Source organism: Botryllus schlosseri, chromosome 15 (genome assembly GCF_051294905.1).
Source record: "Botryllus schlosseri isolate E-star chromosome 15, Bs_hap1, whole genome shotgun sequence".
NCBI classification, from domain to species: Eukaryota; Metazoa; Chordata; class Ascidiacea; order Stolidobranchia; family Styelidae; genus Botryllus; species Botryllus schlosseri.
In genome coordinates, this window is record NC_137250.1 from 22863885 (window position 1) to 22887211 (window position 23327).

A 23327-nucleotide genomic window follows, 5' to 3' on the forward strand; every position below is an offset into this window, starting at 1 on the left:
TTGAAAACCACTGTCTTAAAATTATCATGGTCAAATATACTAAGAAAAAGTTAATCAAGTCCCTGCATTAATTCAATTTTTAGTACGCATTTTATCAAAATTTTTAAAAAGTTTCTTTAGACTCTCTCGGGCCGCATGCGGCCCGCGGGCCGTAGTTTGCCCACCCCTGCCCTAAACCTTATCTTGGGAAGCCCTAACCTCAACTTTGACCCTAACCCACCTCCAATGCCCCTTTCCCCAACCCTAATATCCGCCTTCCCACAACCCTAATTTCCCCTAACCATAATCTTGGAATACCATATCCCCAACGTTGATCCGAACCCATCTCCAAGGCTCCAACCCCCACCTCATCGCCCTAATATCCGTCTCTAGAAAGGCACAAAAAAACGATTTATTTTGACGTTTATGGTGAGCACGGTCGGTTTCCACGTGAAGCACCATAAATTTTTATATATTTATGATGAAAATGAAAAGATGATGATCATGGGGAGTACTGGTCACTGAGTGGAGAATACCGAAGTGCCAAAAAATATGGGTTCATTTCAATATATACTGTTCAATTGTATATTGAAGTTCTACACCTCCAAGAAGCTACCACCATGATGATATTGGGAAAAAAATGGTATCATGTGAAGCACTTGCAATTACCAAGGGAACATTATATATTTCAGATAGGAAAAGTTTCGAATATTAAGAAAAGCGATTGTCAGGTAGTTTTAACCCACATTTATGTCGTGTTTAATACATTATAGACAAACTTGGAATGACTTGATATCCTTTTGCGAATATAAGGTATTCTAAACAACATATTAAAAGCCGTTTCAGACTACGGAAGATGCATGGAGCTGAGAACCATCGAAATACATATATGGCCGCTAAGCAGCATATTATGTCGGACTCGTTTTTAACATATCATAGAAACGAGAAGGACTTCTTAACCTGCTATGAAGCTATGAATAGAAATGGTCTCAAATAAAATATATGAAGTCATTTCAAGCTTCGGTACCTTTCCGTAGATGAGAACTATCAAGATATATGTAGCTGCAAATTATGTCTGAGATTGCCTAGTAACCGAATCCAGATGTGGCACACTTGTCGTTAATAACATAATATAGCCAAAGAAGGAAGGGCTTCTTACCCTGATATTAATAGAAAGGATCTAGGAAGAACTTGCCACGCTTATATGAATAAAAGGGGTGCTTAGTAACATTGAAAAAGCACCACTTTAAAACTTCGAAACCTTCGTGGAGACGAGAGCCATAGAAATATAACAAAGAGTTAATTATGTAGGAAATTGCCAAATACGCGAAATCAGATGTGCCATACGTGATGTCGTTTTTAACCTTTATTAGCATTGGTAAGAAGAACTTATCACCCTATTATGGAAAGAAGGGGGCCCAAAGAACATTTAAAAAGCAGTTTCAAGCTTCGGAACCTGCGTGGAGACGAGAACCATCGAAATATATCTAAGGGTAAATTATGTAGGAAATCACCCGAAATCAGGGGTGCGAGACGTGATGTCGTTTTTAACCTATAATAGCATTGATGGAAAGAACTTTTTACCCTTATATGAATAGAAGGGGTCATTAGTAACATTTTAAAATCAGTTTCAAACTTCGGAACCATCGTGGAGATCAGAACCATCGCCAATGCGAAACCGTTAAATGCAGTTCACACAAACATATAGTTCTGTTCTTTCGGTTCGTATTCAACCAGACAATCATCGTATTTTTGCCAGTTCCATTGCTCGTGAATAAAGGTGTTACGAAAGTTAGAATAGAACCCCTACGACCCAGGCTATATGCTTGACAATAAATAGTAACGTGAAAAGCAAGAGCACGAGGTAACATTTTGGAATCAGTAGACTGGTCCGCCCCGCGAGCCATTTTAAGGCTTGAGTCCGGCCTGTGACGTATAATTTGAGGTTGACACCCCTGAAATAAATGGTATTTAGCATGACTTCGCGAGTTTCGACATGCTGAAACCGTGGCGTGGTAGCGCAACACCAATGGGTTGCGGGTTCTAGTCCGACCAAGGTCGACTCCGGAATTCCTACCTGAGTGCTGGTGGTTTATCTAGGCTCCTCCTCACCATCTCATCCGTGTAAGCGGTGTCTTATAAAAGCCTAGAAGTGGACCGTGCTATACGAGTCACCAGCTACGGAGTAGCCTACAAATGGAGAAAATTGGCCTGTTGTAAATCACCATAGTATTCGACAAACACTATGGCAGTGGTTCTCAACCTTTTTGGCTTCGCGGACCCCTTTTGACCGTCACGGACCCTCGCGGACCCCCTCCAGTTTTAGTTCAATTTTAGCTGTATTATGGTGCAACCTTCATCTGTTTTGTGCAAATATGAATTGTAGGCTTGTGATAAACAACAAAATATTGATTTTTCTTGAAAATAACATCATATACTATTTATGTATAAATTGGTAGACTTTGAATATTTCAAAGCTAATTTTGCTGCTGTATTTCTTGAAGTAAGTGGTAGTGTCTTGAAAATCCACGTCTTCGTTTTGATATGAACGAGGAGTTCCGAAAATCATTTCCGCAAAGATAGATGGAGGCTAATGCAATATTAACGCATAACGCTTCCGACTATACGTTTGGTGTGATTGCAACATTTATGGCACCAAAATGAAGAAACATATATTTTATGAACATATCACGCCCAGCATCTAGCGCAGGGACTGGCAACATACGCACCGCGGGTCGGATGGGCCCGCGACGGCATTTTGATCGGCCCGCAGAGAGTTTCTACCGTCAAAGTGAAATCCTAATCTAAAAGTATGTAGACAAATTTTATGCGCCAAAGAATGGATCCAAGTTTTCCAACCCGAGAATGACTGTAATGAAACGACTTGTTCTGTTCGAGCAAACATTTTCGACCATGAACTATTGAACATTAACACGACAAAGCTGCGTACCAATATAACTGGTGATATGAATTTCAGGGTTGGAGCGTAATGCTTTGACAGCAACGAAACACTCATTGTTCATCAAAAACCAGCCTTGTCGATAGGGCATCCGCAATAAGAATGCTCCAAATCTGATAGCCGAGCTTTAAGAGTAGGTATATCATTGTCCGATTTATGACGAGTGTCAGCCGTAAATATTCGGGTTCATTTCAATATGAATATACTATTTAATTATATATTGAATTTCTGTACCTCCAAGAAGCTATTCAAATAGTGGTTATGTATATTACAGGATCAAATGGATTTCGTGGCGAGGTTTCAATCCCTGCATTGGGAAAAATTAGGGAAATACTTCGTAAATTTTTATTTCAAACGACTGTTCACTAATTTGATGAGACTGACAACTTTAAATCAAGAAGGTTTCGCAGACATTACGAAGTCACCCTGATTGACGTTACTATCTCCATATTTTTATTTTTACCACAAACCCCAACAAAACGTCGCTAAACAGCAATATGTTTGTATCAGCAGGTTATTGGAAAATTGGCGATGAAAATGAATTTCCACACTACGATAGCTCATGTCAGACGATTATTATGATGATATGAGTCATGAGGTTTTAGCAGTTGTGGTGCGAAACTGCCTCATGCTTTCTCAAAATAAAAAATAAAATAAAAATTAGGTTATCAACCATTTTAAAAATTTAGAGGTCTCGCGGACCCCCTGAAATTGCTTCGCGGACCCCTAGGGGTCCGCGGACCCCCGGTTGAGAGCCACTGCACTATGGATAGGCTACCTCAAACAATAACGACAGCAACAAGCTTAAACTTCAACAGATTCACGTACAAATTCAGAATACAAAAAGGCAGCATTAGGTGAGGTTCCAATGTTACAATTGAGTTGCATGCATTTGTCGTGATTATAATTCAGGGCAATTTTGATTTTTGAAGTTTATCCGGTCCACAAGATCAAAAAGGGAAAAACCCTTGTGCAGATACATTTAAACAGAGCTCACTGCTCACCTTCGTCAGAAACATTCGTTCCGTTGTGTTTTGTCGCCGCGATCATATATATATATATTTACCTATTAGACTACTTTGGTGGACATTCCTGTTTTGAAGCAGTTGGGCGACAATTATCGCCAACAGAAGGAGACAAGCTAGGCGGCTTGAAATAACTCGATTGGTTTTGGAATATCGATTCCGCGCTTTGTCACTGGTGATTTGCGGTTTATATCGCAGCGTTTAGAATATACACGAAATGTCCTCCAACTGCGGTCGCCCTAATTTTTCCCAACTTTTGCAATATCTAATAGACCACTTTAGTGGACATTTGTTACTTAGGGAGACAATTCGCCATTTTGAATTACCAGACCATGACCATTGCTGTTACTGAACTTAGGTGGACATTGACGTCGTATTATATGACAAGGTTCGGGAACCGGTTTCGTCAAAAGAGTCATTTACCAATGACAATCACTTATGACGTCACTATTTGAAATCCACGACGTCATCCTTGTACGATATCGATGATCGCGATATATAATTCGCCGTTTGTTAGTTTTTTATTCATGGTGTTTTGACTAATTTGGTAGTTTTAGAGTATGCCTATATTCATTTTTTGATTCCGTATTCACCGACTTTTAGCACAGCCCACTCCTAGGCTTTTATAAATCACCGCTTACGCGGATCACATGACGACGAGGAGCCTAGATAAACCTCCAACACTTGGGTAGGAATTCTCGTGTCGTCCTCAGCCGGACTCGAACCAACAACCCATTGGTGTTGCAGCTGTGGATCATACCAATGACCACGCCATTTCACCACGCACATATTTGCGTTTGAAAACTGCAGTGAAAATACGGAACATGTGTCTTTATAAGAAGCTACAGTTGGCCATGCTGCAGATTAGATCACCAGTTCTCTACGGCTAGTATGCAAATAACTACGACATTCAATAGCTACCTTGCTGCGATAGCAGATCTCAGTTACCATAAAATAATAAATATATTCATTTATTATAATCGACCCTAATATCCATCGGAAGCTTCTTGTTTCATGGACTTGGAGTGTATTAGCAGGTATAAGGCAATTTTCGGCTTAACGTAAGGCACACTTTTTGATCAATTATTACTAGTGCTGCAAGACAGAAACCTTCGAATAAAGACCACTTTAACATGTCTCTACCTCCTATCTCAGACTCTCGTCATGTTAAAGCCGCTTCAAATCGTTACGGATTAGCTGGAAATTAGTCCACTTCATTAAAATAACTCCATTAAAGGGTGGTGGGATAATTTTTTGAAATTAAGGACGACGAAAATGAAATGAGCTGACAAGCAGGTAAAATACGGGTAAATATATTTCTCCAGTGATAGTAACATGTATTTTTGTCCGACCAATTTAGATTTCATGAAATCAATCCCAGTTATGCAGGGCACACCGATGTCTCTCTGCCTTGATTCGAAGTTTTTACTGATTGCAAAGTCGCCATTCCTAAAATCTCATCCACAGAGACATCAATTGCATTCCTCAGCAACTCAGCGTTCGAATATTTCCCTGCCACTTGACATTGACTGATCCAGGGCGTAAATGATGCCGATTGCAATTGAGAATGGGCTATGCCAATGAATGGTATTTATGAGTTGAAAAAGCATTTATGGTACTTCACTTAGGCGTTGATACTAGAGCTGTGTATGTGCTGGAAACTTTGCGAGCTTCAGGGAAACGAAATGGTAACCCACTGAGCTTATAAAGCACATTAGATATTTTCTGGTCTTTCAATATCACCAGAACCCCCTTCTTGTCATAAAGTAATAAAAAACATTGGTGATTTAACACGATATATGGATACAATTAGTTATTAGATGGTATTCACCGAATGTGGAGGATGACATGAAAAAAGGACGATGACTTTTGATAGGAATAAGATCCGTCACGATGCCAATTAGTCTTATAATCCGCCTGTAAGAGTACTATAGGAGTGCTGCAGAGCAAATGATAGAATATCATAAATATCAAATTGTAGCGTGAAGGAATCCACCTTGGACCGATGAAGAATATAGATATTGACTATCACTTGAAAAATATATTTACCCGTATTTTGCGTGCTTATTGTGGTCGTGAATTTCAGTGTGTAAACTGCTCTATTGGAAAATTATCTCACCATCGTTTTAACGTGTCTATTTCAATGAAGTGGACTAATTTACAGCTAATATGTGTCATCAATTTCTTTCATTTACTGGCGATGTAGGCCCTTGTCAAGATCAAAACAAGTCTAAGGGACATCCCTGCCTCTTCAGGCATAAATGGAACACGATTTTTGGTCATGTCGGTGTGACGAAATTGGTCACCGTAAATACTATTATTTCAAAAATGACCGAAATTTGCATTTCACTGGCCTCGGCTTCTACGCAGCGGGAAATCCAGCAAACCTAACCGAACATTCGCCGCATTCATAGACACGCCTAGATCTCCAATTCAATCATGCTCGCTAGTGAGAGCGTGGCGAGATAGCGTATAGTGGAATAATCCACAACCGCAAGACCAGCTGGTTGCGGTTTCGGGTCCGACCGAGGTCGACTCCAGAATTTGTACTAAGGTAATAAAGGTTTATCTCGGCTTCTACGTAGCATCTCATTCGCGTAATCGTTGTCTTATGAAGGTAAATATGGCATAAAAAACATCAGCATGGTGTAAAATGTGAACAATGTAGTCGAGCACCGTGAATATCAAACAATAACGACCAAAATTGTTGCGGTACGCTATATTGCGGCGTGAGAATTGCTTTCATGAATCGCATCGATCTGATATCGTCTATGTTCACTGTTCAAGTGTTCATACTTTCGCAGTTGAAACACATTAACCTAGATTTACCGGCTCGGAGTCGAATGAATCTTCACTAATCTATACTAAAACAGTCAGAGTGGGTTTGTTGATGCAGCCATCCACCAGTAAAACCAGATTCGAAATAGTGAAGTCATGTAATATTGACCTTGATACCGATAGATTTCATTCATGTGTAATTTCGTAACTAAAGCTATATTTGTCGCCAATACTCCGTTGAATACGCGTTTTGTAAGGTATCATAAATGTTACGGGTAATGACCCTGCCCGATCAATTATAATTACAATTATCAACATGGCCAAAGCGTCAAACCCTGTATAAACCAATCCCAACCTATCTTCATTTCGAATTGCGAACCTCCTTGATTACCTTGGCGCTTGATGGGGTCATCATCATTGTAACCGAGGTATTGCACGCGACGTAATATGATTTAATAGGCTCCAGGCTCCGCCCATGTCTGCAGGCCTGTGCTTCAAATCCCGCACTGATCATAAATGTCATAAAAAATAATTCCGGATTCCAGCCATTCACTTATTAAATTGTCAGCTTACTCTAAAAAAACACTGCACACCAAATTTGGTTCAATTCTAACAAGCATAGGACTCCGCAGATCAAATTAGAATTTTTAATTTATTAGGTAAAATTTTTAAAAAAATCAAATTTTTCTGCCAACCCCATGAAATTGTTGAGCTGTTTTCAAAGACGATGCAAAACAAATTTGACTCAATTCCGACCAGTAAAAGCGGAGTTATGTGAGTTTTTCGATTATAATCCTCGGATTATCCTGGATCGGTGGATCATCCGAGAAGTTCACGTTTTTCATAGGCGGGCTATCCGAGGTTCCGTCTCGGTCGTTCACACCACTGGGCCATACGAGGTACCGCTGCGTTCGTCTTCGGGCCCCGCGTAGACCGATACCCGATACGATCGTATCGGACTTTCAGCCGACTTGGGATCGGCCTTCAAAAAACAGTGTATAGCGCTTTTTTCACAGTTTTTTTAATCACCGATTTCTGGCCAACCGAATATCGTAGCCGGATAAATTTGGTACCGGCAGACGCGTAATTCGATTACGATTCCAACGATGCCCGGGAAATGGGGCTGGGACGCGTAGAAAAAGTTTTCTTCCAAAAACCCGTGATGGTACGCCAATACGGGTTACGCAATTGGTTTTTCGATCGGTCGGTATCAGAACAGACATCGAAATACCGATCGACAACCGCTGGTCCTAGGGGTTCGACAGAGTTATCCCCGTTTTCCTCTCGTCGAACTGAACGCGATGATATCCGATTCAACGGCTTGGGACCCGGGGTTGGCCCGGTATTGGCGTTTGAAAAGTCGGTTTTTGTCTCCCAAAGGCTACCGAATTCGCAGAATATACAGATCGATCAGTAGCTTAGGAATAGCCTACTTTTATCACAAAAAATTTAACATGCCGCCTTACTTACAGAGATAGGCGCAATTCACAATGTTGAATTAGGTCGATGACTTTAGTGTTGTATACGTACGTGCGACCAATTGCGTGCCATCAACTGGTAAGGTCTCATGTCCGCTGTCACCGAGTGACTGAAGGATTAGTTTCAGCGTTTTAGCACTTTAGCAGGTTATAGTAAATGGACGTTACTTTGGAAGATGTAATAGCAGATGATGTAGAATGATGAAGATGATGTTATTAGCAGCTCATGGCCCCCAAGTTTCATGACAAGTATATTAGCATGAATCCTATAAACACGAATCTCATAAGAAAAGTTTAAGATGCAAACATGCCATGCGTGATGGAGTTACTTCCCAATCAGTGTTTTCATCGAACGATCCGTTGTGCGTATTGAAGAGTATTCTACATAGCTGCTGAATTCTGCGTACAAATAGCGTGTAAAAATGGATCGCCACGCCGACTCCATTTCCATGACAAAAAGTGAGTATTGAGTAAAGAATGCATTTCTCTTCTGTTGTGTTATATTTCACGCTAACTTTATATTTCGCGTTAACTTTATATTGTTTCCCGATTAATTTCAAATAGTTCAACTAGATAGTTTCTAAATATTGATAAATCGTATTTAAACGCTGTTTGAGAGAGCATATAGTTACGATAACATCTGCATTTTCGTTTCATTGATTCTTTTTAAAATCCAGTGTGTGGCCTATGCCTGATCGATACGATTGTCTCGGTCGTGAGACGGACGCAATTGTTCACTAACACACCTCCTTTGATCTAAGATATCTGGCGTTGTACCGGTCATAGACGGTTACAGTCTTTTTGTAATGATAATTTTTATCAATACGCGTACATCAAGCTATATATCATATACGCGAGCAGCGTATAACCTGTTCAAATGCTGGTTGAATACAGAAAAACGAATTTTGCGCGTGTCGGTAAGACCTGACATGCAAAGTCTTCCCTGAACACGCTTCACCTAATTGGAGATATAATGCGTTATGATGGTCTTATGATGTTGCAGTACTGTGCTGTGGATGGCTTCTATCGACACACATGTACCCAGCCATTTATAAGCTATTTTATGATGATAAAACCTGTTAAAAGTGTAGGTTCTATACGGCAAAACATTACGCGGCTAACGATGTCGGCAGGCATGATTGAATTTTCACAAATGCCCGTCCGCCATGGCAACATATTTGCTTTTATGAGACTTTTAGGCACTTGCAAATTGTACAAGATAGCTGCAATTCAAAAGAATTCATTACTATCAATCTATTGGACACTGGCGTAGCAAAAAATTGCCAACGTGACTGGTGAGGCCGTACAAATGAGCCCGCAGACTTTGCCGTAATTTAGCTGACTGGTGTATATAATAACGCGCCATAAACAGCGATATCATAAGTTCTGGATAGGAAAGGACGTATGCCGATCATGACGCCAATAAATCGCACGTGGTGATGTGTATTGCCTTTCATATTGATATGAAAGAAACATCACTTATACTGCGTAGAAACGACGCCCGCGTGTCACCTATGTGAGACAATATACCCTGTATTATGATTGTCTTTCGAATTGGCAGATTTGCTAGATGTCTAATGCCATGGATAACAATACTTTATTCGTTATCATTAGTTATCATTGATCACAAAAACAATAGCTTAGTGACTGTGAAGTGGCTGCCGCGTTGTGTAATCGACACGCGGTGTGAGTCATCTTACGCAAACCCCAACACGCACGCTCAAATCGCATGTACGTCTGAGTTCATTACTTGATAACTGCATAAGGTAAACACGTCACTCAGGACTCTTTCGATAGATGATACAGCTGAGAATTCGGTCAAGCGATCACTATAACATAATAAGGATTAGAAATGGCGTCACGGCCAAATGAATACCAGTTTTCTCTTTTCTCAGATGAGAAATCGAGAACACTCGGGATAATTAAACTATGATATCCCATCGCAGTCGCCGTCAAATAGGCTCAGTTGGTTGAGCATTGAAACGCGGAATCTAGCGGTACGTTAGGCGTTGGTACAAGTCCCGGGGTTCGGATTTTATGATCAGTTTTGTGAATCCACCCAAATTTTTGCATATAGGCCCGCCGTTCAGTAGCTCAATCTTGATGAAGCAACTTATCATGCTGCATTTTTGGTTTGAAATTTACTGAAGTTGTGTATCATCTCCAAACGCGAGTGTACTGTGCATGTAGTTACCAATTTGGCACTACATCGCTGCATTATTTTTCAGCCACTACAAACAATCGAGACGTCAGGATAGCTGGGAACTCACTCCAATGAATTTGCCGTCGAGCTGTTCAATGCGGACTGCGGAGGCTTCATATAATCAGACGCAAATGTGAATATCACTCCCTAGTCTGCCATAATGAGCAACGATGATGACGTTATACGCTCTGATCTCTTCAACATCAGTCAGTCAATATATGTAGTGTTGCCTTGCCTTGGCTTGAACTGACGGGGTCGTAATTGATACCCGAATCTGACTGCTTCTTACCGTGTTTTATAATAGGGAAACTAAAATATCTGTACTCGTGGAAATTATTAGTTAGTGCAACGTATACAATGTAGAATTGTGGGCTGTAAGCCTATACTGAGCGTTGTAACCGACGCATTGTGCGAATTCGATCCTCTGGTATTTAAAGCTGATACTAGGGATGGTGTGAACCCCTGAAAGGTTCAGGTTCGTGTGAACGCGAACCTTTTTAAAAGGTTCTGTGTGAACACGAACGTGAACCTCATGACGTCACGTGACGTCATATTGCTAATTCCAACCCTATCTTTCAATGAAGTTATAGCCTATATTAATGTACACAATACCTAGCGACGACTTGGGCCACATAATGCAACAATTCTGAAGTACATATTGGCGTTTTAAACGTCGCTATATGTATCAACTGAGGCAATCAAAGGATATAATACTACCATAAAATCAATATCTTTCGTCGCTTTGCCAACAATTTTGAAGAGGACTTACCAGGGAATATACGCTTATCCCTTATCGGTCTAGGCCAGACCGGACAATGTATTCGGTGTCTGAGTATTGCTACATTGATATTGATCAGAGTGTAAAATGGGTTTCTATATTTGCTACCAATATTACCTCATTAAGAAGTTATACAACAGTAGCCAACTCCTCAATCGCACAGATTTGGTTTTAATGATGCAGTAAAGATATGAAGTCCAAAGTGACCCCATACGCCTTCTCGAATTTTTACATCAGAAAACGATATCAATCTTATTGATTGGTTGAATAAGTATCCTTCGCTGACTACGTATTTCGCTCGTGATGTTGTGTGATTGCGGGTCAAGCTCACAGCAGAGAGTCACTAAATATTCACAAACGGAAAACTGGATAATTCGCGCAAACTTTTGTAACAAAGCAAGTAAAACATATGAGATTGTCAAGGTGCATGCTCGTTTAGTGTTGATTTTGAATGCTGCCAGCGCCATGCATGGAGTGGCCCGCAGTTGAAATGCAATAGATTTGAATTAATGATGTTATAATGAAGTGAAAATTGCAATATATGAAAAAGGTTCACAGTGCAGAACCTACCAAGGTTCTGTTGTGAACGCGAACCTCTAAATTTCCGAAGTTCACACACAGAACGCGAACGTGAACCTCACGTTCACACCATCCCTAGCTGATACCATAATATGTTTGATAAGTGTTTGATTTGACGCTCTCCTGCCTCAGCATTGTGACGTTATGAAATGACAAAAACAAGTCAACTAATTTACTACTTGCACTTGGCTGCTTTTCAATCCTATGTTGCCACATTTCAGCCTGATCATAATTATTTGTTTATGTTAGCTTTTGCAGAGTCATTTTATCCGTGTATGTGATGACGAATAAACCAGCTCGATTTTTCTATCAACACTCCTGCATGGTATGAGCGGATGACATGAGCTACGTAGTTGAATTTAATGTAAAACGTTTCTGGTGACGTTTGTAAATGTTTCTGGTGACGATGATAGGGTGATTACAATAATTTATGGAATAAAACAAACTTACGAAAGTATGGAAAGCTGTTTGGGGTCACATAGTCCGTTGGACCTTGCGTATAATTCGAAAATTACGAGATATATTGTTATTTATTATGCTAGTTGGTGCTGTTCTCCTCTCTCTAGCAACGAAATTGTTGTGAATGTGGAGAGGGGATGATTACACCCGCGGCCATATTAGGTCACATTTTATATTCATCTGCTTTGACTACTGCGTTCTGAGCAATATATTATTCTTGTATAGGTATAAAAGCCATAAATCCAGGGACTGTTACATAGCATCTCGCCTCACATTGATACAATTAAGAATCCTATATCTATTCGGTGATCGCCACTTTGACCGAATGTAGCACTTTTGACCTATGCAGTCTCCATTTAGATGCGACCACGTGGACCTGGTAAAATGTTTGTATAATTAATGATTGATTAGGTCTATAAAATATTGATAATTGCGTGTATATTGCTATAAATTTTGTATCCTCTCAGTCCGACTTCCTGTGCGGTATGTAATCAAACGATATTGAACTCGCCTATACGCAGGCTACTAAAGTAAAAGAAGCGCACGATTCAAAATTGGTATTTTTTCACTGATCAATAATAATTCGGGATGGGATGTCAGTTGCCCTGTGGGGTCCAGATTGCCACGACATGAATATAATGTGCCAGCACTTTAGGCACCCGTACAAATACATTTTTATATCGAAGTTTACGGTCAACATAAGGGCAATCCCTTTCGACTAATGTGTTCTCGCTGACGATCTTTTTGGCACACTTCTATGAGACCCATGCTCGCCCAAACTTCATATATCTTCTTACATCTTGGCGTGGTAATGGTCAACGCTTAGATGCCTACTTTCATAAATGATGCGTATTTTTTGTGGAGGAAGGGTGCCTAATAATCAAAACATTTATCTACATGAAATCGCGTATAGTGCGAGCAGAATTAAAAAGATGCAAAAATTTTCAAATATTAATTGTTCATTCACGAAATAATATTTGGCACCCTTAATAAATACCGCGCTTCGTAGTTTCATCATTCTCCTCTTTGTTCAATATGTCGCAATGCATCTTTTGTACCGCACTGTTCATTGTCTGGCTTGAGCGGAAACAATAATTTGAGCTAAATTAGAAATAAAAGTCGGGTGTCCGCGGAGGCTCGAGACGGTCCAAAGGGGGTCCGCAAGGACATAAAAGGTTGAGAATAACTGACGTAAGGTATATTCCTTATGCTCGCAACTGACAGAGCATCTTCAAGCGGCCTTGATACAAGCAAATCAACGACCTATCAGCTCAATATATTGGGTGCGAGAAATACTACAGAATATTTATCATGCTATAACCAATACATATATTTGATGGAGCTGTATTAAGGTAAAGCAGTAATTCTTTTTCACAGTGTGTATCACGAGTGTTGAACAACATGTAACAATGATGTAGTGCCTTTTCGCCTATGCTAAGAGCTAAAAAGGGCCCAAATATTAGGAGTCGACATTAAAATCGTACTACCCGCGGTGTCTACCAAAATCGCAACTAGAACTTATGTTGAGTCATCACAATGGTGGTCAGCATTTTTTGTGTCGTCATTTTTTAACACAGTGTATAAATGCTTAAAATCCCTATATATACCGGAATGGTTCGAACTGAGTGAATCCTAAACAAAAACTATCATGTATGCAAAGCGGTGTCATTTTATACACGCGAAAAGTGGAAGAAAATCCCCCCTATTGGTTGTCGACTTAATGCCACTTTTCAAAATACGGGGTTTATACAGGGGTCAAAATGTCGCCATTGTAACTCTAAATTCCTGCTACTTCATGGCTTGATTTCTTTTGTAAGGGGCAAATGAGGGACTAATGAGCGTGGTCCCAAACGGATTTGCTTAACAGACGATAACAACTGAGGGAAAAATGTCGCCAAGAATTAGGGGGACACAAAATTGTCTCCCTATTTTTTCCGTCCCCCAACTGCTACAAAAATAAGTACGATTGTCTCCCAAAGTAGCCTAATAGGTAAATATATATATACATATTATATATATATATGTATACGGTCGCGATCACTATAAAGGAACCTTTCGTAGTATTCCCGATGAGAGATCCTTTGCAAGACAAACGCGGACGGCCGAATGGCATTGCGAGATGTGTGATATGTTCACTCAATTGTAGTGTGGACACTAGGGTTGTTCAGAATTGATCGACTTTCAAAATGTCGTGGTTTTCAGTCCGATTCCCATGCCTTATACCATAAAAACATATTCTAGGTACTTTTTTTCGTAATTCATCCCTTGCATCCGTGTGCACATTGAGCTGGAAGAATATAGGCAAAAAATAGGGGATTCCCCTAAAATTTGAGTGTCGCTATTCGGACTAGGCTAGTAAAACGTCATATATAAGCTGGTTTTATGTAGCTATTGCGGTTGGAGTGCTACATAACCTCACTATAGAAAGTATTGTCAGTTCAGGACACCATTTTCATGTCCCACACTGCCTTAGAACTCCTCAAAACTGCCTAAGACTGATAGTCATTTTGTTGGATCACCTATCCTACACTCCTCAACCCTACCCGAGATTGTTCATCAATTGCCAGGATCACCACGTGCAAGAATACAACTGTAAATGTATCATTCACTCACAGCCACATTATAAACATCACATTGTTCAAAGGAAACGAAACAAAAAGGCAAAGAAACAGATCAACTAGGCAAATACTACTTAAATCAGGTGCGGACGAAATGGTTGCTTTAGAGAAATCGGCATATCTGTTCCCGTTATCTTCCACGGCTTGTAAGAGGCTCGCTCGCTGTTCTTTGTCATCTGTTTTGAAAGCATCAAAGTCGGTATTCAATTTCACCAAACGCTCTGCTGCGCCGTTAACTATTTCAATGCTACTCACAAATTCTTGAGCAGTCACGAAATGCGAATCAGTATGCCATTCCGAAACTGGAAGACTAAACCAATCATGTTCGACATGTATAGCATTGAATAGAAACCATGATTCCGGTTCAATTAAAGCAACCATACTCATTGACTCGGAGACAGAGTCAGAGATTAGACTCAGAGGTATAGCCTACCTCTGCGAAATAGTTCAAGGATTGGCATTTGCAGCAATTTAGCAGCCATCGCTTCCTTCACTTTGTCAGGAATCTTTGGTTTAGCCGAGAACATTGTTGATACCACCGTTTCCTCGGTGAGATGCCAATGATGTTCTCGCATCTTTTTGTATGCCACATCAGCAACTGTGAAATCGCACAATGAAAAGTCTGTCATGCCATGAAGGAATTTGAGATCAATATACTGTGCGTCACATGCATTACCAGTTTTCAACCAAGCTGGGACATAAAACAGGGCAACTTTCTAATGAACTCTTCAGAATAGCCCATTTGCTCTCTCCACATGAACATTTTTGACAGTACAGCACTCGACTCATCCATCCAGTGCTATTAGTAGCACCAGACTTGCGAAAACGATTATCAATATATTGGGCAGCTACAATCGCCAAGGTGCCTGTTGCACATTCTCTGTATTCATTTATTATCAAGACTTGTTTCTGCTTTCCATTATATGGCTTCATCAGTGGACTTATTTCTTGCTTAGCTTCATCAGATTTGATCGCCAACCAGCTGCATTCATCAAACTGAAGTGTTTTAGAGCTTCCTAATTGATCAATCTCTCTCCACTTCTTGGAAGGTATTAAAATCTGTGTTTTCAGGGCCTGTGGTCGCAGATCCAAACACACTTCACTTCCAGACCTCCCCGGATGACTAGTTCATAAATATGATGGCGACAAGCAGAAGTAGAAAGTAGCAAACTTTCCTGTTTATCAATTCTTCAAGTAACAGAACCGCACCTTTATTTTTACCATTGTTTGAGGGTGTTGTGTCAAACACAAGAGCTCTGACATTATTTGTTAAATTATAAAGTTCCAGCAGTTCAAATGACAGATCAGCCTGTGCTTTTCCTGTAGCACTCTCCAGAGTTCGATTGCCAAGAAGTTTGCCTTTCTCAAATGCGTTGGAATACGCAGACTATGCCAACACTGCCAAGGCCTCAAATTTCCCTCCGAAACGACTTCTAGTGAGCTTTGCATCCCAGTGCAATGCAATGTGCCAAGTTGATCTGTTTCTTTGCCTTTTTGTTTCGTTTCCTTTGAACAATGTTATGTTTATAATGTGGCTGTGAGTGAATGATACATTTACAGTTGTATTCTTGCACGTGGTGATCCCGGCAATTGATGAACAATCTCGGGTAGGGTTGAGGAGTGTAGGATAGGTGATCCAACAAAATGACTATCAGTCTTATAATTCTTTGAACCGATAGCAGACGATATAGATAATATTAGGATCTTGGTTGCTTTCACACCCTATTTAGCGTCCACTTGCAACGTAATAATTTTATTTATTACACGAGCTTTCGGAGCTCCGCTCCTTCTTCAGTCTTAGGCAGTTTTGAGGAGTTCTAAGGCAGTGTGGGACATGAAAATGGTGTCCTGAACTGACAATACTTTCTATAGTGAGGTTATGTAGCACTCCAACCGCAATAGCTACATAAAACCAGCTTATATGTGACGTTTTACTAGCCTAGTCCGAACAGCGATAATCAAATTTTAGGGGCATCCCCTATTTTTAGCCGATATTTTTCCAGCTCAATGTGCACACGGATGCAAGGGATGAATTACGAAAAAAAGTACCTAGAATATGTTTTTATGGTATAAGGCAGGGGTCGGCAACCTTTTGCTAGTCGCGGGCCAAATTTCGGGTGTACAACCTTTCGGCGGGCCGGATTTTTTCTTAGTACTATATTTTACGCTCACTTCGGTATATTATCCTACATTGCTGCAATCTCAATCATACCAATCCGAAGACACATGTATTTACACTTCAACGACACAGAATAAGTGTGACAATTGACGCAGCTTGCTTTGTGAAAAGTTTTCAACTTCTGGTAACAAGTCAGATGAAACAAGAATCAGACCCTATTCAAAATGGACGTCCGAAATACGTGATCTTAGCTTGCTCTTCGTGAATTTCATTGTTCAAAACTATTGTTGACATGCGTACGTGCTTTCAAAAATCGATGCAATATTTTTGCATTGCTGGTCAAGCTGGGATAAAGACCAATTTCAAGAACGTACTCTTTGTCAAAGTAATGCAGCGATATGCTCTTTGTATGAAATTTGTCATTCAATTCAACTGCATCGCATTTCAGAAAGGCCCACTTGAAATTTTCAGGCAATGGTATTGGCGTCCATATTAAACAGAGAACTGAATAGTCAGAATTCATTTTGTAGACAAGGAATGTCGGAAAAGCGGGTGAATATTCAGTAGTTAAATTTCGTAACACAGTTACAAATGTAGTGTTGGTATACTGTTGGTATACTGTTGGTATACTGTTGGTATACTATACTAGGTTTTCTCTCCTCCAGTATAGGAAAGTGAGCATAATTTTCGTTGTACTGTTGACATTTCCAGAGTCACAGATTTGTTTTGAATGCGCCTCAACATCTCATGTATGTAGTTGTTTCCCCCTGAAGTTGCAAGTTCAATTTGTTCAGATGTGACGTTAAATGTATCAGGAAAGCAAGATGAGATACCCATTTTCGATAACAAGATTATGAGTCGGCGATATTTGTATTTTCGAGGAAAGTTGCTATTTCATTTCGCAGATCATACACTCGTGTAAGCATAGCTGCTCGACTCAATGAGCGAACATGACAGATATAGGCCTACATGACATCGCCATATTGATTCTCTGCATCTAGTGATATATGGCGTAACTGATACAGTTGATGAGACAAAAATCATATTAACAGTTTTCACCATTGTGCCCAAAACACTATTCAGGTTTTTTGTCTTGGCACACAATGCCTTCTGGGAAATCATACTATAGACAGGCTGACTAACATACGGAGGCTAGTTATCTATAATTGAATAGTTTGAGATTCCGTCATTGCGTCTGAGATGCTCCAAGCGCTTTTGAAGCTAAGGAAGAACACCTTTATTGTCACACCCCGATTGAGTGATCAGCCCTTTAAAAAGCATGGAACACCTTCGGTTGCGAGATACACCCGATTGATAAGCACTGATCCAGTCTAGTCTATATCCATCTCCTACTTCAACCACCTTCGTTTTATGGCGTAACAATAGACTAATGCGATGTAGGCTACTTTTATATCGTAGCAATGCCGCATTTTTTTGATGCAGCGCTGCACTGCAGATTGAAACTCATTATGAAGCGGCGGGCCGTATTCTTGTGATAACTAATTATCATGTCGCGGGCCGGACGATTTCGCTTGGCGGGCCGGATCCGGCCCGCGGGCCGTAGGTTGCCGACCCTTGGTATAAGGCATGGGAATCGGACTGAAAACCACGACATTTTGAAAGTCGATCAATTCTGAACAACCCTAGTGGACACGTGCTTCATGCTTGAATTATCGTTTGCTTATTTTATTATCTTGTAGTGTAAAAGGAATTGCAGCATGTCTGATGTCTCTGAGATTAATCAACACACGGTGCACTCCTTAATTATGATTTCAAGGAGTATGATATACCAGGCGCATCGAGTTCGCGAGTGATTGTTGATTGACGCTTGGATATATTTCGATGGTTCTCGTTTCCATGTTGGTTCCGAAGGTTGAAACTGCTTTTTAAATGTTATTAGGGCCCCCTTCTATTCATAATAGAGTGATAAGTTCTTTCTATCAATAATGTCATAGGTTAAAAACGGCATCGCGTCTGGCACATCTGAATTCGCGTATTAGGCAATTTCTGACATAAGTTACGCCTCGATATATTTCGATGGTTCTGATCTTCACGTAGGTTCCGAAGTTTGAAACTGCTTTTTAAATGTTACTAAGGACCCCTTCTATTCATATAAGGGTAAAATGTTCTTCCTACCAATGCTATTTATAGGTTAAGGGCTATAGGTTACCCCTCAAATCAAGAAATCAGTCATACACCCATAATTTTGAAACTAATGACGCAATATTTCTGAAATTTGGAGACAAGGTGCTTTGTTGCACATTCTAACTTTGGTGCAAATAGTCAACCTTTTTTCGACTTTCATTAGATGCGCGGGTGTGTTCCTGGGCTCGGGACCTCGTCTCTCTGCGATTGCCGCCTGCTCCGCGCTCGTGTAACGCTCGTGTACTCATTCCCTTTCACCGGTTTGGCCGTGAATATATTTTGCAAATTGCGCTGTGGGCATGTTTGGTGCCTGAATTCACAATTTCAACTGTAATATGTAGCACTGTTTTAAGAAGGAAATCATGTTCCAGCGCGGTATGGCTTCATCGTTGACTGCGTAGGCTATTCCCAAATCGGCGGATATTTTTCATCAGAAAGGTTTCCGGTGGATTCGCAAAATCTGTTAATTCCTCACAACGCTATGTTTTATCATTTAATATCAAACGTAGCATATGGATATGTAGAAACGAATGGAGGATGAATGTTACTGAAAAACCACACACAAGCTATTGTCTACAATAGCGACCTTCCAATCCTAACATGAACCGAATCCTCGGCGATGCGGACAAATGCAATATACAATTGTAGATGACCAAGCGCTTTATGAATGTACGCAATGTTAGATCATCGCAATACAGTTGATAAAACCGTCCGTCCTTCGTGTATGGCGGAAATTTCAACAACACGGTAGGCCTACCAATACCCATCATCAGTAATCCAATAAATAGCTTTTGCTCATGCCTGAAGACTTCAGGATGAAGTCTGATGTTTCATTATTTGAAAATATTTACTTTGGCTACTACAGTATGTCAAATAGTCATGTTATTGAGCGGTGTTATTTCGTCTATACAACCAGCGTGTAATTCCAATATACTGTGTTGTGACGTAATTGAAGACAATACTAGGCAACCAACATCACATCCAAACCCGCGGATTGCCAGATCGCGAGCAATAAACGAAAAACCGCAGACAAGCTGTCAAATCTATCGAGTAAAGCAGGGGTCGGCAACCTTTTGCTAGTCGCGGGCCAAATTTCGGGTGTACAACTTTTTGGCGGGCCGGAATTTTTCTTAATACTATATTTTACGCTCACTTCTGTATATTATCCTACATTGCTGCAATCTCAATCATACCACTCAGAAGACACATACATGTATTTACACTTCAACAACACAGAATAAATGTGACAATTGACGCAGCTTGTTTTGTGAAAGGTTTTCAAGTGCTGGTAACAAGTCGGATGAAACAAGAATCAGACCCTGTTCAAAATGGACGTCCGAAATACGTGAATACGTGCTCATCGTGAATTTCATTGTTCAAAACTATTGTTCACATGCGTATGTGCTTCCCAAAATCGACGACGCAATTTCTTTTGCATTTTTGGTCAAGCTGGGATAAAAACCAAGTTCAAGAACGTACTCGTCAAAGTCATGCAGCGATATGCTCTTTGTATGAAATTTGTCATTCAATTCAACTGCATCGCATTTCAGAAAGGCCTATTTGAAATTTTCAGGCAATGCTATTGGCGTCCACATTAAATGGAGTACTGAATAGTCAGAATTCATTTTGTAGAGAAGGAATGTCGGAAAAGCGGGTGAATATTCAGTAGTTAAATTTCGTATCACAGTTACAAATGTAGTGTTGGTACTAGGTTTTCTCTCCTCCAGTATAGGAAAGTGCGCATAATTTTCTTTGTACTGTTGACATTTCCAGAGTCACAGATTTGTTTTGAATGCGCCCCAACATCTCATGTATTTAGTTGTTTTCCCCCTGAAGTTGCAAATTCAATTTGTTCAGATGTGACGTTAAATGTACCAGGAAAGCAAGATGAGATAGCTATTTTCGATTACAGACTATGAGTCGGCAATATTTTTGTTTCCGAGGAAAGTTGCTATTTCATTTCTCAGTTCATACACTCGTGTAAGCACAGCTGCTTGACTTAATGCGCGAACATGACAGGTAGGCGTACATGACATCGCCATATTGATTCTCTGCTTCTAGTAATATCTGGCGTTATTGTTATTATTATTATTATTATCACAAACATGCTCTGGCGTCATTGCGTCATGAGATGTTCCAAGCGTTTTTGAAGCAAAGGAAGGACACTTTTATTGTCACACCCCATTAGAGTGGTAAACCCTTTAAAGAAGTATGTGTGTCTTGGTGTAGATTTTGTGTACTGATTTTTACCTCGGACGCTGATCATAGCGCGTGCGACTGATTGATTGCTCGTTAATTAGTTCGAATGGTGTTGTTTGATAGTCGTGAATATTGGCACACAGAGCTCGTGTGACCAGTGGAGAGAGAGGTCGTTTGTTGTTGTAGCGTTTTCATCTTTCAAATATATTCCGCACAAGCTATCGCGGACTATTGACGATAATGGCCAGTTTCAAAGTGACGGATGTGTTGACGCGGTATGATGGAGCGGGTTATATAGCAACAACATCAATCGTAACTCCGGTGTTTCTCGACGGTGACGCATTTGCCGTGTACGACCAGTTACCGGAGACTGAAAAGAGTGACGAACCGCGCATCGAAGAGGCTCTGTTGCGTGCCTTTGCCTGTGATCAGCTTTTGGCGTATGGGGAATTCAAGACGAGGGTGTGGAATGAATGGGAATCGGTCGACGTTTTCCTTGCCGACTTGAAACGATTAGCAAAGTTGGCGGGTATCTGTCAAAACGACGACGAACAGCTGTTGAATTTATCTTTCCGTCTTGGGGTTGCCGAAACGCGTGACTGCTCAGATAAGGGCGACACCAAAGGCGGAGCAGTTAAGATTGACTGAGGTGCTATCGATAGCACGTGCCCGCGTTACCGATCATGGGTTGGATGGTGCCGAGATGAGCGCCATTGATGAGCGCCAAGGAACACCTTCGGTTGCGAGATACACCCGATTGATAAGCACTGATGCAGTCTAGTCTATCTCCATCTCCTACTTCAACCACCGTCGTTTTATGGCGTAATACGATGTAGGCTACTATTATATCGTAGCAATGCCGCATTTTTTCATGCAGTGCTGCACTGCAGATTGAAACTCATTATGAAACGGCGGGCCGTATTCTTGTGATAGCTAGTTATTATGTAGCAGGCCGGACGATTTCGCTTGGCGGGCCGGATTCGGCCCGCAGGCCGTAGGTTGCCGACCCTTGGCCTAACCAATGGGCTGCTGCGCTATTTCCTTGAACAAGAGAACTAGTCGAATCGGGACTATATATTTCAAATTCACTCACGTTTGCTTGATGTTTTTCGCAGGCTCTCTTCACCCGCCGAGTTTTGTTTTCGAAATCCTTTCGATGGACATATGCAAATATTCGGCCGGTGAGGGGCCTAAAATCTCCCAAAGCTTTCCCCTCCGAACATTGAAAATCAATTTCTTTTGCTTTTTCGAACAAGAGCTCAGGTGTTAGGTCATACTTCGGCATCATTTAATTGATAGTATTTGCCGGCTAATAATAATTCTGGACAAGTAAATGAATCCGCGAATCACTAAAATTCCCTTCAAGTGAATCCGTGAGAGCCCCAATTTATGGATCAGGCATAATCATTAGGCAGTTTTCATTGCCACTTATGATTCCATTCATTCCCTGTTCCAGATGTTCTTTTGCAGTGTTATTACAAATGAAAAATTACAGTCTATATTTCAAAATCACTTATCTCTGCTTGATATCTTCTGCAGGACTGCCTGCCTCACCTCCCTCAACTTTTTTCAGATATCAACCTTGTTCACGTTCTTGTAAATTTGGAGTTTGTGGCTCTTAATCTCTGAATTTTTTGCTTCAAGATATGCATAATGTACGCCGGGTCGGCAACCTTTTGCTAGTCGCGGGCCAAACTTGGAGAGTACAACATTTTGGCGGGCCGGAACTCTTCTTACTACTATGGTTTACGCTCACTTCGATATGTTATCTTACATTGCTGCAATGTCAATCATACCAATCAGCAAACACTTGTATTTACACTACAACAACGCAGAATGAATGTGACTGTCTGTCTGTCTGTCTGACAATTGACGCAGCTTGCTTTGTGAAAGGTTTTCAACTTCTGGTAACAAGTCAGATGAAGCAAGAATCAGACACTATTCTAAATCGGCGCCCGAAATACGTGATCTTAGCTTGCTCTTTGTGAATTTCATTGTTCAAAACTAT

General features: G+C 40.6%; 1 protein-coding gene and 1 long non-coding RNA gene across 2 annotated transcripts in view; both read left to right on the forward strand.

Moving 5' to 3' along the window:
- LOC145456710 (WD repeat-containing protein 19-like) overlaps nucleotides 1-23327 on the forward strand; it is a 392619-nt gene that overhangs the window by 19605 nt on the left and 349687 nt on the right. The window lies entirely within an intron of this gene.
- On the forward strand, nucleotides 7787-12094 carry LOC145457108 (uncharacterized). Its single transcript, XR_013920785.1, has 2 exons — nucleotides 7787-8678; nucleotides 10448-12094. It is a non-coding gene; the product is annotated as an uncharacterized LOC145457108 (long non-coding RNA).